Raw genomic sequence first — 14574 nt, forward strand, 5'->3', positions numbered from 1 at the left:
TCACCTGTTGTCAAGGATGTCAACTTACAATCCAAGTCTGGGAACCACATGGCTCAGCTGGTGTCCACCAAGGGCTAGGGTGTGTTTGCGGGGGGCATGCCTGAAAAATGGCCACAGTGGTCATCGTCATTAAGGAGCTTACAGCTGCCCAAAGCAGATATGGTCCCTAAAAAGGCAAGCACATAACTTAACATAAGAGGATTTAGTGGCAGGGCGTGGGCTGCTTCCCAAGGATAGGTTTGGTCAGGGGCCATTTTTCACAGAGGAGCATGTGCCTTGCGTGCCCCTGGTCAGAACCCCTGAATTGCTGGACAGACATAGCTCCAGGACCAACCAGGGCAGAGCTGCAGCCTGGAGGGACAGCTGGGCTGGGGTGGCATGGCATGCCAACTCAGAATCTAATGTTCTGCTCCTGGTCACTCCACAGATAAGAGAAAGGCTTGGAGACCCATTGAAGATTCTCCTTTGAGCCATAAGTTTCTTCCCCAGGCTTCATATCTGGGTGGTTAGAGCAGGGCTTTGCCAGGAGCCAGATGCCCTCTTCAGCTCCCCTTTACTGGAAGAGAGTGACTGTCCCTGGTATGGGCAAGCAGTCAGGGCCAGCTCAGGGCTACATATGTCCACAGTATGGGCTTCTGGGAGCCAGGACCCTGCCTGAACCCACAGGATTCCTCCCAGAGGAACTGCCATCCAGGGCCTGCTGGTGCAAAACCTTCCTGGAGAAGCAGCTGCTACACAAACAATGGCCAGCTGCCAGGACACTCAGGGGTCAGGGTGCAGGCTCCAGGGCTGGGGCCAGCCAGCTGGGCCTCAGCTTCAGCTCAAGTGGAAGAGGGTGAGGGTGGGGGCGAGGAGAGCCAAGCAGGTGCAGGCAGGGAGGTGCTTGCCCAGCATCGAGGATGTAGGGACAGGAGGAGCTGGGTTGTCAGACTTCTCAGAACCCCCAGGGCTGACCTTTGGTGACCTAGGGGTTTGGGTTCTTTCCTTGGGTCTGAATGTCTCTGGCTTCCTGGCCTGGGAAAGCTGGCTGCCCATTGCAGGTAATCAGACCGTGGGGGGCCCTAGGCAGGCATGTTGCCATGCCCAGTGTCCCTGGTAGTGGGGCCTAATCAGCCCAGGCAGGAATAGAAGCCCAGCCAGAAGTCCTTTCTTAGCTGGGTGGGGATTGTGTTCCTGGGCTCCCCTGCTGGGCAGGATGAGGTCTGAACCCTGCTCCTCTCCTTCTTCCTTGACAGGACTGCCCTCTACTTTCCCTGAGTGGTGGGAGCCTACCAGACCCGGCCTGCCCAGGGGGGCCTGTGGTAGCACTGTCTGCTACCTATTGCCCCAGTCCAGTGGGGCACCCAGCTGCTGGAGGGTCATTCCACCAACTTCCTTCCCAGGCTCCTCAGCCATCAGAAACAGGCAAGTCTGAGAAATTATCATGGCCAGGACAGGGCTGAGGTGACAAGATGACAGATGTCACATGGCGTCCTGGATGGAATCCTTCACAGACAGAAGGGGAAAGCAGTAAGTCTGAATAAACTTGGGCTTTGGTTAACAGTACCAATATCAACTGGTTTGTTGTAACAAATGTATTACACTAAGATGTTGGTACAGGGGAAATCGGGTGCTGGGTGTGGGGACTACCTGTACTATCTTTGCAATTTTCCTGTGAACTCAAAACTGTTCTAAATGATGGCACTTGTTAGTAAATGGGTGGAGCTGGAGAATATCATGCTAAGCGAGATAAGCTGATCCCCAAAAAACAGAGGCTGAATGTTTCTTTCCTCTGATATGCAGATGCTAATTCATAATGAGGGAGGACTACGGAAAAAGAGACTTACTTTAGACTAGGTAGAAGGGAGTGAGGGAAGGAAAAGGGCATGGGGTAGAAAGGACAGAAGAATGAATCGGACATCATTACCCTACAAGCATATGTGTCTGCAGAGCGGGTGGGATTCTGCACCACATGCAACCAGAAGAGTGAGAAGTTATACTCCACTTGTGTGTGATGTGTCAAAGTGCCTTCTACTGTCATGCATAACTAATTGAAAAATTAATAAAACAATGAAGGTCAGAATGAACATGATAAGGCACTGTTTTGAAATAAAAGAATAAACAACAAAAAACTATTCTAAAAAGCAATACATTATAAATGCCTTCGAGTATAGGCTACAGATGACACCACAGGTGCCCTTTGCCATTTGAAGCTGGCAGTGAGGACAGAGGCTTACTGTACTGTCCCAGTTGTTCGTGTAGTGTCTGAAATTTACATCACAAATATGGGTTTGGAAGAAACCAACAAAGTGGTGCTTGGGAATCTTTCTGCCCAGCACCTGGCTCAACTCGAAGCCACATCGAAGGGCCTCATTGAAACAGGTATGTAACTGGACACACCTCACCAGCACACCTTGCCTTTCACCCTGACCCTGGAGTGGGTCCCACAGATGGTGCAGCAAAGGCATGGCAAGGGGGTGGGAGTGGGCAGCTCCACAGGGTGTCCTGGGGCTTCTGCTGGTGGGAAGGGTCTTTAGTGCCTGTCCTGTGTGATGGGTGCTTTGCCTGCCTCCTCCTGGGGCTCCTCCCCATCCCCCTTACTGGGCCTCAGCAGCCCCAGGTAGCTGGGCCTGCAAGTATGCACCACCACACCTGGCCAGCACCTAGAGCAGGAGCTAATGAGCACATGGTGCAGGGCACACTGCTCCTGAGGCAATTGTCTGAGGGTCCTGGTTCAAGGGAATTTAGCCCTGGCTCTCTTGCTCCTGGAGCTTACTCTTAGGTGGGGCAAGGGTTATGAAGACTGTGTAGTGCAAGGACAGAGCACCCCTGGCTCCCATAGTTTATTGGCTTCTCAAAGTCCCCATGCAGATACTCATAGCAGGTACTACTACCTCCATCACAGGCACAGGAACTGAGGCTGGGAAAACCTACACAGCAGGAGAATGCAGAGCTGTGGTGCCCCTGGGCAGCCTGAGACCCCTCTGCCTGCACCCCACCACCCTCCATCCTCTATTTTTTCCTCTGCCTTAGTACTTGGGGACATTTTGCTGGACCATTATAAGGAGTGGGAATAGTGCACTTGGAATCTGCAGCTCAGGATTAGCCTGAGAGCAGCTGTTAACTAAATGTAAAACAGGGCAGGAGAGCTACCTGGACGGCTTCTCTATCCAGGAAGTGACCTCACCTATGGTTAAATCCATGTGTCGCTCTGTGTGGGCGTGGGGTGCCTAGCTGAAACATTCTGGGCATGTCTGGAGGGTGTTTCTGGGTGATATTACAATTTGACTCATAGACTAAGCAAAGCAGATGGGCCTCCTGGGTGGAGACCTCACTTCATTCTCCGTTGAGAATTGAAGCCTCAATGGAGAAAGGGGAGAAAAGGCCGAGGGATTCTGCTCCTTTCTTTCCCGCCTCCTTTTCTGAGTGGAGATGCTGCATTTCCTCTTCCCACCCTTGGACTGAGGTCCACCTCACCAGCACCCTTGGTTCTAGGCCTTTGATTTGAGCTAAACACCACTACAGGCTACTCTGGGTCTCCTATGTCTCCGAGGCAGCAGATCTTGGGACTTCTCCTTAATAGAACAGTCGGGTCGTCAGCACTCACTTTTTTCTCTCTGTACATCCTCTCAGTTCTATGTTTCTGGAGAACCCTGACCAATGGGACGTGATGGGGAAAGATGATCCACATGTGTGCCTTGCTGGGTCCTGGCTTTCCTCAGACCATGTGGTCCTGTGCTCTGCCCAGGTTTTTGGGGCAACAGAGAGGAGGAAAGGAGAGAGGAAGACACACTGTGGAGGGCAAAGGCACCTGCTGCAGGGCTCACGGGGCAGCACGTGGTGGCCGAGCTGTGTGGGAGGCAGTGGGTAGGAAATCAAGAAGGCAGAGGGATAGGAGGACAGGGAGAATGCATCTCCTGTTGGTCACAGTCCTTCTGGGTGCTCAGACACTAGCAGACCAGACTTGGGTTATGCTGAATACCCTTCAGTGATCTGGGCAACAGCACCTGTGAGCCTTAAGAATCAGCACTCAGTCCATGAACAAGGGCCCTTTCCTTAGACCACAGTGCAGCCACCACACCATGGATCAAATGCTGAAGCCCTCATACACAGCATATAGTGGAAACTTCCAGAATGGTGAACAGCTTGGTGAGCAAGTCAGTGTGGACAGGCACTTCAAATGTTGGTGTCCTGGGAAAGGAGAGGTCGGGACTACTTTTGTATCTTTTCTCAACAAACTCATTGATTCTTAGAGATAACTGTATGAAAACCAGGAACAAGGGGGCTTCCTGAATCACCATGAAGTCCTGACTTTACTTGGAAGGAGAGAATGTCCCCACAAAGGGATGGGGAGACTTTGAATCCCCAGAAGAAGAGCTTATTGATCTTTGCATGTCTGATCAGCATGGCTAGAAAGTGCACGTGAGGTCCTCTGGCCCCACTGAGGGTATACTTGCCCCAGCTCTGGTTGCCAGCAGGGGCCTACCTTGGCTCCCTCCTCAGTGTACCATCCTGAATCCTGAAACCTATGATGTCACAGGCATCCTTGTTCTCTGAAGCCACCTGCTGTGGCCTGAATGTTTGTATCACCCCCACCCCCAAATTCAGGCATTGAAATCTAAACCCCCAGCATGATAGTATGATCAGGTGGAGGCTTTGGGAGGTCCTCAGGTGGAGGGTGGAGGCCCACAGGTGGGATCAGTGGTCATATAAGAGAAAGCCCCAGAGCGGCCTGGTCTCTTCTGTCATGAGAAGACTCAGTGAGTAAACATCATTTTTGAATCAGGAAGCAGATTCTCACCTGATGTGGAATGTGCTGACATCTTGTTCTTAGATTTCTCAGCTTCCTGAACTGTGAGAAATACCTTTCCATTGTTTTGCTATAGCAGCCTGAACAGACTGACCTCCCCTCCTGCCCTGTCTTCAGGCCTTTAGCCAGAGACCATTCTGTGCTTTTGAGGGTTCACATAATTGACTGGAATTGCCTAGTTGACCCAGGATAATCTCTCTATTTTCAAGTCCATGCCCTGGTTACACCTGCAGAGTCTCTTCTGCCATCCAATAGAACACATTCACAGGTTCCAGGCCTGAGGGCATAGACATATTTGGTGAATGCCATACTCAGACTGGGGAGAGAGAGAACATTTGATGTGGACAGGGAACCCAAACAATAGCGGCCTCTGCAGGAGCCCCAGGACCTTCCACTGCAGGGGGAACAAGGCCCCTCCATGGAGCCTGTTCTCCAGATGTGATTGAGGAACTGTAACCAACAGCACTTGTTTTGATTTGTGCTGTCCCTGAAGAATGGACATAATTGGATGGATTTTTCAGTGAAAGTACCACTAAAACCATGGGCTAGATCCCTAGTGCACCATGTCTTTAGAAAAATGGTCATTTTGAAATGACAGGCATTTTTCCTTAAGATATCCTAGAAACTCAGAGTAAAATCACAGATCTGTGAGAATACCCGAGTGGACATTCTATGTGAAGAGAAATGAGAGGTTCTCACCCCGGGGAAGCATCCCAGCTTCAGTGTGTTTGTATTGATAAGATTCACTTTAAAAAGTCCAAAACCCCACAAACTCAATATGTGGTCAAACTGCTGAAGAGAGCAGGGGTGATGTATGAGGTGAAGGAAATAGAAGTCTTGTGGTTCTGTACCTGGTTTCATGATTAGTGATGATATTTCTCCAGAAAAACTGTGATGGTGAACAGCTTCAATGCCACCTTGGCCTGGCGCCTGACTTCAGGGATGTGCTCACTTTCTGTTTCAAGTTCAAGGTCACAGCCCAGTGGGGTGTGTGTGTGTGTGTGTGTGTGTGTGTGTGTGTGTGTATGTGTGTGTGTTTGGGAGTATCTTCCAGTTATCCACTGCAGGCTGGGGGTACGACTCTGTGATTGAGGGCTTGCCTACCATGTGGGCTCCATTTCTAGTCTTCCTCCTCCCCAAAAGACACCCCGTTATCTGCTGCCATGTAATAAATTGCCCAAGATGTAGTGATATACAGACACCATTTCATTGTTCTGAGTTCTATTGTTTTGTGGGACTAGTCAGAGAACTCTGCTGGTCCCCCTTGGGATCCCTCGTGTTAATGATTTATTGGCAACAGGGCTGATCACCAGGGGAATGCTGTGCCTCTCTGTGGAGTCTCTCTAGCAGGTAGACTGACTTTTCAAATCAAGAGTTGTCAAACTTTCCTGTAAAGAACCAACTATTTGAGATTTGTAGGCCATGTGGTCTTGTCACCCATGTTTCTCTCTCTTATTGTGACATAGCCATAGACAGTGCAGAAGATGGTCATGGCCGGCCACGATGACACTTTATTCACAACAACAGGCAGTGGGCTAGATTTAGTCTGCTTCCAGGGTGGCTCCAAAGTCTCAAGGGCAAAAGAGCAGTCACCCCCTCTGTGAGCTTCAAGCACAGTCCAGGCACAGAGTCACCAGCCACATTTGGCTGGCTAAAGTAGGTTACAGGTTCATTCCAGATGCAACATTGGGGGAGCAGGGGGACGTGTGTGGGGGAGGAAAGCATTTCCTCTACCCTCTTAGGTTCTGTGTCTGTGACCCTGTCAATTAAATTGGTAAGAGATAAACCAGAGAGAATTTTATTTGAAGTAAATATTTTATGAACAAATATATATTAAGAAATTAAATCACGTTTGATGTTAATAGTTTAATTTTACTTATTCAGAGATATCACAGAAAAAGAAATGAAAACCCCAAAAAGCAGTTAGATCTGACACCTTCTTGGCCATTTTAAAAAAGTGGAATATTCTGGGATGGCAATCCTGACTCCCTTTCACCAGTTCCAGAGAAGGGGTTATGAGGATTTGGGAGTTCACCTGGGCTGTCCTTGGGGAAAGACTCCTACAGGGAAGTGAGAGGTATCAGGTTCCATTTTGGCTTAGCATTTGATCTTGAAGGAGACATTAGTGCATGCATTCTTATTTTAACCAAGAAACAGAATTTACCTTTTGAAATGGACATTTTACAAGCTTGAGATACATTTCACTAATGAGCTGCTAGAATGACAGTACCAGGGCTCAGTTGCTTTTTGCTTCTGCTACTCCACCAAGGTGGAGAAAAGTCTCATTCCAAGAATTGAGTGGTGGGACACCTGTCACCTCTCTTTCATTATTTTTACTTCTGAATACAGAAACCAGAGATGACATGTGATAATGAGGAGGCAGGGATGTAGTTCCCGGCCAATGTGAAACACGCCATGTTGGGGTTGGACTGGCTTTGCAATCTGTGTTTCTTGGTTTTCCTGTTACCTAGGAGCCCAGGGCTACTGCCTCGATAAAGGTGTGCCTCAGTACCTGCACGCAGAGGCATTATCTGTGATGCAGCTTCTCTTGTCCACCCAGGACACTGCCTGGGAACCTCCTTCATAATCCCATAGGAGCGCTGTTACATAAAAATAACAGGAGGCCGTTGTTTTGGATGAGACTCCTGCCTTGGGCCCCATCAGACCAGTCTCTCCCCCTGTCCCTGCCTTACCAGGAAAGTAATTTTGAAATGAAGATTCCACCTCTTGAGTTTTATTTTTATTTTTTTTTTAATTTTTGTGTTTTTTTCACCTCTTTTTTGTATATAAAACCAAACTCTTCTACACAACCCATCAGGACTGTATTTTTCAGAATGAAGCATTGCTTGATTCTAGATTTGAAAATAAGCCAATTAAGATCTTTCAACAATGGTTGTACTTTTGTCCTTGAAGTCTTCTTGCTTTCTCCTGTTTATTCTAGGCCTGAGATGATCCCCTCAACATACTGCAACTCCCTTTCTCATGAAGGTGATCTTGCAGATCCCAATGCGAATCCCCTCCTCCAGGAAGCCCTTCCCCATTCTCTTTATTTGGGTCCATTACTTCTTCCTGGAAAAAAAAAAACAGGGAGAATGAAGGAAAGAAGGAAGGAAGGAAGGAAGGAAGGAAGGAAGGAAGGAAGGAAGGAAGGAAGGAAGGAAGGCAGGCAGGAAGGAAGGAAGGAAGGAAGGCATACTGTGATGTTTCCTGGAACAGTTTCCTGGATGCCCCATGAACACATTTCCATGTGAACTTGCTAGAACACTCTGACTTTCAGAGAGTCCATAAAATATAACTGAAAATTAAAAGTGATGTTCTCTGATACTAATGATTCATCTTTTGCCTGGTGAGCAATGCTGAACCTAGTAGAACCATTTTTGAAATATGTTCCCAAGTTGTTTGCTCTTATTTTTACTTAGGACGTTTGTGTGTGTGTGTCTGTGTGTGTGTGTGTGTGTGTGTGTGTGTGTGTGTGTGTGTGACCTGTAAACCATCAAGTCAGCATCTAAGGGTGCCTGTACCCACCGCTCTTCAATTTCCCAAAAACTTTCTCAATGAATCATTGAAAAGTTCTCTAAGCTTAAAAAAAATTCAGAAAGGCAGATGGCCATGAGCAGTTTGGCCTTCCTCTGTGCAGGTGGTAAATGGTCCTTTTACGTGGGATGAGAGTGCACCTGTGTTCTTCCTCATTCTGTTCTGTTGGTTTGGTTTTGTATGTAATAAAGTTTGACAAAAGCTGCCTTCCTCTCTGCCCTGAGCTGGTGCCTGGGCTGAAGCAGAGGCTACCAAGGCACAGAAGGGATTTGAGGCTCTCCAGAACAGGAGGGACATCTGCCTCCAGACTTCTATATCATCCCCAGGCTGAGGATGGCGGCGGTAAATATGCCCTAGTGGCAGCAATGTTCCCTTCTTGCAAAGACTCAGGCACCCCTATGGGACATAGGTCATAGGACTCTCTGAATGGAGGAAAACCACAATGGGTCCCTGTCCTTTGAGGGAACAGCCTGAACATACATGGCCTTTCCCACAGAGCCACTGCTCCCTGGGCTTTCCCTCTATGTCTACTAACCTTCTGCATATGTCCTTCTCTTGTTCCACCAGATGCAGCCAGAGAATGCAGCCTGCATTTCTGGAGATTTTCCTGCGCACAGGGACAGCGCTCCCAGAAGTCCCCAGGCAGGAGGTGGCTGCACACATGGTTTGTGCACGTGGTAGGTGACCTGTTACAGTGAGTTTTTTTAAAATGTAGTTGGGACCCACAAGTAGGACATGAAATTAATTTTGTGACCTGGGTGTGGTGGCAGATGTAATCCAAGATGCTTGGAAGGCTGAGGAAGGAAGATAATGAGTTCAAAATCAAGCCTTAGCAACTTAGCAAAAACCCTGTTTCCAAATAAAAAATAAAGAAGACTGGGGATGTTGCTTAGTGGTTGAGCACCCTTGGATTCAATCCCCGGTACAAAAAATATTAATATAGTGAGATGTAACTGGAATTTTAAAAATTGAGCAAATTAAAACAAATACATAATGGTAAGCTTTTTTACCTTCTAATGTGTCCCCTTTCTCCCTCATCGTATTCACCTTACTCTATCACAATGTGCATTTCATCAGGACCCATACTGCTGTGAGACTTCAGGCATCTCTAGATGCTCTGCTTTCACTTTCTTTGATGGCTTGCTTTCTTTCTGTTTCTTCTTCCTAGATCCTCACATTAGCAAACTGCTTTTCCACTGATTCTTTAAATGCTGGGTTCTCAGGTCTCCTTATCTCAGGCTTTAAGCTTTGCCTGCTGATCCTAGTGACATGGACAGTTGACCCCCACTCATCTCTTGGTTGCCATACCACCTTTCTCTTTCTCTGAAGTGCCAGATCCATATATAAAATATATATGTTGTGTATGCTAAATAGATGTGTGTATATTTATGGATCTCAGCTTTCTATGTATTCTAGATGTCAGTCCTATGTGTCTCTGATACATCATATTTTATTCTGATCACTGTCTTTTTAGTTCCTTGATGCTGTTCTTTGTAGCACAAGAGTTTGTGGTTGGGCAAGCTCCAATTTATACTTTTTTATCTCTCATTGCTATGCTTTTGTGATAGCTAAGAAATGATGGTCTAACCCACTATCATGAAGATTTATTCCTACAGAGTTTTCAGAGTCTTTTGGCTTGGGTTCTCCCCCTTGTTAAATGATCCACTTTGAGTTGCTTTTGTAAATGGGGGAGGTAGGAGCCTTCACTTTATTCTGATCATCCTGCAACACTTGCAGTGTTTTTTTTTTTTTTTTTTGATGCTGTCATTGAAAACCCTGTGAAGACTCTCCATTTTATTTCATGAAATTATTTGTCACTCTTCATACCAGTACTTATTCTTTTGGTTACTGTAGCTTTTGAGAAAGGTATGAAATATCCAAGGTTGTATTAGTTGTTGCATCTAAAAGTTCAAAGGAAATTAGATACAGAACAATCAGAGAAGTGGGTCTCTCTTATCTAGAGAACCAGCTGTCAGTAATCCCCAGGACTTGAGATCCCAGGGGTTACTCTGTGTCTTGTCACTATGCCCATTTACCACCCACTGGCCATGAGGGAGGCTCTGTGCTGGGCAATTGGTGATAAACTGGGCTCTGGAGGTGAGGTGACTTTCCCGTGGTCACACAGCTGAGAAACTCTGGGACCAGAGCTTGAAGGCTGCCTGAGTCTAGAACCTCTGCTTTCCACTACTTTTTTCTGAACTAACACTGACCTGCAGGAGCCACTGGGAGGTGCCAGGCACATTGCCCTGGTCAAAACATTTCTTCGATATGGTAAAATAGACATGACATAAAACTTGCCATTTGAATCATTTGAAGCATACAAAGCAGTGGCCCTGAGTACATTTTATTTCATTGTTACTCCATTACCCTGTTTCTCCAGCACTTTCTGTTTTCTCAGATTGAAACTATGTTTCTATTAAACACAAACTCCCCATCTCTCCCCCATTCCCTGGTACTCACCATTCTATTTTCTGTCTCTATAGATTTAACTACTCTGTTGTATCATTTAAATGGAATCACACAGTATTTGTTTTACTGTGACTAGTTTCATTCACTTACAGTAGTATCTTCCAAATTCATCTGCATTGTGGCATCTATCAAAGTTCCAATCCCTTTTTCAAGGTTCAATAATATTCCACATATGTATATTTCACGCTTCATTTATCCATTCACTGGTTGATGGACATGGGTTGTTTCTACTTCTTGGTTACTGTGAATGATGCTGCCATGAGGCTGAGTGTGAAAATAGTTGCCCAAGTCCTTGCTTTCAATGCTTAGCTGGATCATGTGGTAAATTCTATGCTTAATTATTTGAGGAATTCTCAGAGTTTTAAAATGTCACTTTTAAAAATGATTTCAGAACTAACAGTATTATCTTTGGGTTGCACTCAACAGAAGAAATTTTTGTCTTCCTGAGGCTAGTTTTTATGTCTAAAGAAAATAAATAAATAAATAAGCAATTTTGGTGAAGCAGGTCAGGCTAACTTGGAGAATGTGACAATGAACAAAATCTACTTTTTGTGGTGTTTTTCCTAGTTAAGGAAGCAGCGCTTCCTCTGTGGGATAGTTAATTACAATAAAAATTTTTGCCAGGAGTAAGAGAAAGACAGGCCTAAGAACCAGAGTAAGTCCCACCCCAGGCTCCGAGGACATTTGCAGGACAGAGTATCCAGAGCATTCACCCAGCAATGGGTGGCAGAGAGTGGTGCTCATCATGTGCCAGCTTCTGTCCCATGTTATTGCTGAAGAGGAAGGTACAGGCCTTGGGATTTGGGGGCAGGGACCTATTTTGTTAGTGGTAATAGCTGGAGATGCCAGAGGCTGTCATGAGGGTCCTTAATCAAGGTTGGATGTCAATGGCCAGGCACCAAGATGGCCCAATGGCTTGTTGTCTATATATGATTAAGAGACTTATTAAAACCCAAAAATGAACATGACTGTGTACAGTGAAATATGGAGCTCCACTCTCTTTTGTTCCCTCCCTTCCTTCCTTTCTCTCCGATCCATCTCTTCCTTCCTTCCTTTATTCCTTATGAATAGTACTTATTGAGTATTCTGAGTACTGAGTGTTTAGTATGTGCCCAGCTTGCCAGCTTGAGATATGTTATTGAAGAACTAAATAGAAATTCTGCCTTTAAGGAGTTTATATCTTATGAAGTAAACATCAGAAGTCCAGGGAATTTGATCTTCTATTTTACTGATGATAAGAACATATGTTTAGAAAACTGAAGAGCTTTTGCTAAAATAAATAACAGAATTGGAATATAGAAAAAAGTGTCTGGAAACAAATTTAATGGATTAAAAAAAGACATCTTTTCTTTTTAAATAGAAATTTGTTTTTTCATGAGAATAAAATATCTTCCCAAACATAAAATTTCTAAAAAGTTCTTTTTTTCACCAAATACATGCAAAACACATTTGAAGAAAGATATAAAATGTCTTTGTAGAGTGTAAACTAGTTACTAAATACATGGAGAGGCATCCTGGGCTTATATAGAGTAGTGCTTAGAGCCTAAAATCACAAATCTTTGATAAATACATGTGCAAACATCATATCTAATTAAATTTTATGTTTATTATTTATATGTATAATATGCTAAAAATATTAATAATTTTTATATATTTATTTAACAGAATTGATGCAATTCCCAGTATCATTTCAATGGATTTTATTTGAATTAACAGAAAGTATTTTAAATTTGTTAAAAAAAAATACATAAAAAATGTTAAGAAAATTTTAGACCAAAAATATAGAGTTGGGTATCTTGCTCTATCTAAAGTAAAAAAATATATAATAAGGTAAAACAATATAATGTAAGATAATATAATATAAAATAATAATATAAAATATGATAGAAACAATATAATACTACTGTAACCCAATAGAATAGAATTGGCAGGAAAAAATAAAACAGATAAGTTGACTTGAGATAGGTCCAAATGTATACAGAAATTTAATATATGTTCAAAGCAACATTGTAAAAAATATTTTATGGTGTACATTTGTGGCTTACCGAATGATGCTATGGGATACATATAAAATATAAAATCATTACTGTAGTGAGGCCGATTAACATATAATCTCACATAATTATTTTTTGAAAATGAGCAGCTAAAATCTACTTATTTAGCAAAAATAAGTACAATTTTAGTTTTAAAAGATTTTTTGCACCTAAAGCAACATTTTATTTAGCTGGATGCAGTGAGAGGACACCTACCATTTAACATTTTATTGTTGATTCTAGTTTGTTCATGCACAGTTAATCTCCCTCACACACACCTCTTCTAAATCAGGGTGAGGATTAGGGTTGAGGACTCTGGGGATCTCACATAAATAGAATCATTTAATATTTTTTTCTTTGAGTATTGACTTATTCCATTTAGCACAATATCATCAAGGATCAGTCATATTGTAATATATGTCAGAATTTCTTTCCTTTTTAAAGGCAAATAATATTTCACTGTATGTACATACTATATTTTATCTATCATTTCTGCTGATATAAAATTGATTTTAATAATGTACTTCATTTAATCCTGTAAACCCCACATATTATAAGTCCAATGTGCAATCAGTGTAACAATTGAGGTATTTTTGTTGGTTTTGTACCCAAGCTTTGGGATCTGGTGCACATTTTATACCTAGAACGTGTCTCAATTCAGAATCAGCCAATTCAGCTATGCAGTGGCCATGTGTGGCTGGGGACTACCACTTTGGACACCCATGGTTCTAGATTACCTATAATTAGCATAGGGGTAAAGCTAGCATCCTTGTGAGAGAGTGGTCTCCTGGTGGGCACTTTCTGCTAACACAGGAAGTGTCCGCTGTGGCACCTACTATGCGGTCAAGGTGGGTAGAATGATTAGCATGTGACCTACTTTGCCTCCTCCTAAAGTTGAGAGACTGACACCAGCATCATCCTGGTGACCGATGTGCCTGGGGTTCAGAGGCTCCCTGGCAGCATCTGGAAGGCAGAGATGAGGGGAAACTGTTGTTTTTCCTGGCCAACATATATGAAATTGGTTTTCTATGGCAACGTGGGTGCAGATCACCTCATCCATGTATTGACTTCACTGGGTAGAGGGGAGTGGGCAGCTGGCTTCTGAAAGATATCCCAAGCCCTTTCAATGCCTCTTGTGCATCCTACTTGAAGGGGCTCAAGTAGGTTCTGTTTTTTTTTTTTTTTCAGGTGAACAAGAATGGATACCATGATGGATTGGAAACCACCTATTGCTACATATCTACACACCAAGTTAACAGTTCTGTGAAAATAATGACAAGATAATGACATTCCACTTAACCTGCCTATTGTGTTTGAGGATCTTGGACACACAATTAAAATATGCCTCCTTGGTTTAGAAAACCTTTGCCATCAAATTTATAATAAATATAATGATAAATAAATACATTTCTGCTTAGCTTCCTCTAGGCAGCTTCTCCAATTACATGATATACAAAATATTAGGTTGTAATTGAATTTTGTACTAATTTGGGAGGAAAGAAGAGCTTAGGGCAGAGTCTATAACTCATGACAACTTGGAGACATGATGTAATAGATGGAAAGAAAATTGATTATGGCTTTAAAAGGACATTAATTTTATGGAATATGTTTAAAGGATAATTTCCTCTATAGATTATAAAGCAATTTAGAAAAATGGTCCATAAATATTTTAGTAATACTTTTTTTTCTTTAAGAAGAAATTATAATCTGTGCCTCCCTCCCCCTCTGGCTGTCAGTCACTGAACTGAG

General features: G+C 43.9%; 1 long non-coding RNA gene across 1 annotated transcript; it reads left to right on the top strand.

Annotated features, from left to right (window-relative positions):
* The first annotated feature begins 856 nt into the window (after positions 1-856).
* On the top strand, positions 857-14207 carry LOC144365310 (uncharacterized). Its single transcript, XR_013423620.1, has 4 exons — positions 857-1040; positions 1236-1509; positions 8891-9000; positions 14014-14207. It is a non-coding gene; the product is annotated as an uncharacterized LOC144365310 (long non-coding RNA).
* Positions 14208-14574: the final 367 nt, after the last annotated feature.

Source organism: Ictidomys tridecemlineatus, chromosome 7 (genome assembly GCF_052094955.1).
Source record: "Ictidomys tridecemlineatus isolate mIctTri1 chromosome 7, mIctTri1.hap1, whole genome shotgun sequence".
NCBI lineage: Eukaryota > Metazoa > Chordata > Mammalia > Rodentia > Sciuridae > Ictidomys > Ictidomys tridecemlineatus.